This window comes from Cupressus sempervirens, chromosome 3 (assembly GCF_028749045.1).
Source record: "Cupressus sempervirens isolate cs-2001-9-10 chromosome 3, ASM2874904v1, whole genome shotgun sequence".
NCBI lineage: Eukaryota > Viridiplantae > Streptophyta > Pinopsida > Cupressales > Cupressaceae > Cupressus > Cupressus sempervirens.
In genome coordinates, this window is record NC_143120.1 from 538,886,517 (window position 1) to 538,888,118 (window position 1,602).

A 1,602-nucleotide genomic window follows, 5' to 3' on the forward strand; every position below is an offset into this window, starting at 1 on the left:
AATTGGGAAAGCATCATTGCATGAGCCAACTGTAAGGTTACCCTAGTAGTCTCTCTAGACTCTAACCCCCTAGTTACTCTATGCGACATCAATATCTTTTCTTATGGACAAGTAATATGAACAAGGAAAGGTTGCAATGAAGCATCCTCTCTACTCCCACTACTACATTTGGGCTCAAATTATGATGGCAGGCCATCACAATTGCAATAGCCACCCATCACTAGAATGACAGTAGCATGAATTAGCCCTCGTCGAACAAGCGAAAGATTTTTTTTGTCGTAAATTGCAATGACAAGCTAGTCCATCACAATTGAGATACCTAAAGCCATCACAATTTGGAAAAAATAAAAAGGAAGTGTACCTCTTCACAATGTAGTGAGTTGGACAGTCAAGTGTCATAATTATGATGACCTACATTTTTAGTCTACCATCGCACTTATGATGGAGTTGTTGTAGGCCTAATGAGCATCTGTTGGGTTGGATGTCACAACAATGATGACATGCGACAACAATGCTATTCGAGTGATGGTCATCCAACAGATGTTACTATCGTAGGTATGATAGTGTGCAATGATAATACTGTGAGAGTGATGACTTCCTGTCGGGTAAGATGTTACAATTGTGATGGTTCATTGCATTATCAAATTTTTTTTTGGTAGCTCTAGTACTCTATTGTTATTTCCTCCCATGATAAAGAACTCTAGAGGCGTAGGCATCTTGAGGCATTTGTAACCATGTTTTAATTTTTCACCTTTAAATAAATTTGGCTTGTATACCATTTTAGCTAAATTCCCCAAATTGACATAGGCATCTTCAACATACTTCCACATGAGTTCAATTTCCTATTTCATCTATCATCATAGACTTCACTTGTAAATTTTTGGTAGTGACAAAATGAAGAAGTTGGTAGAAAAATTGTAAAAAGCATGTGTTCAACATATGTAGATCTCTCACTTAAAATGTCTTCTCTCTGTTCTAGTTGCGGTAGGAACGAGGTACTAGACTATTTGATAAAGTCTCCTATGAGCAATCATTTCCAACGCAAAGTGAAATTGTAGGAAAGTGCACAAAGTGAATAAAGTTTTACCCTACCACCTCTTATATTTTCTCCACCTTGGTTGAGGTCTCCATGCATGCAGACACACCCTAAATCTCATTCTGACTCATGGGCTAGAGGACAAGCCTTGAATCAACATTTTAATATCTTTTAAAGCATGATTGAAGTCATTGAAACAATATGGATCATATTGGAGATTCAAACAATGGCTAACAACATTACATCAAAATTTTAAAAAGAAAAGTATGACTTAAGTCTTAAGAAAAACAAGGACCACACTGGTGCAATGATCACATTGTTTAGATCACATTGTCTACCACTTAAACATACAAGATTTCTCAAATAAGGCCAACATTAACTTTTAAATGTTTATTTTAAATTCAACAATAGATATTTAATACATAGATCAACTCTTGAACAACTTGACTCTAGTTTCTTTGCTTCATTCAACTTGCTAACAACTTGAATGGCAAAGATAAGTACAAGTTACACGCCAGAAAGTAAAAAAAACTCCAATTTTATAAAATGCTAAATAGAAAGGGAAA

The 1,602-nt window shown here is 35.5% G+C and overlaps 1 pseudogene; it reads right to left on the bottom strand.

The window, feature by feature from the left end:
• Window positions 1–1,426: 1,426 nt before the first annotated feature.
• LOC149567541 (26S proteasome regulatory subunit S10B homolog B-like) overlaps window positions 1,427–1,602 on the bottom strand; it is a 120,863-nt pseudogene continuing 120,687 nt past the window's right edge.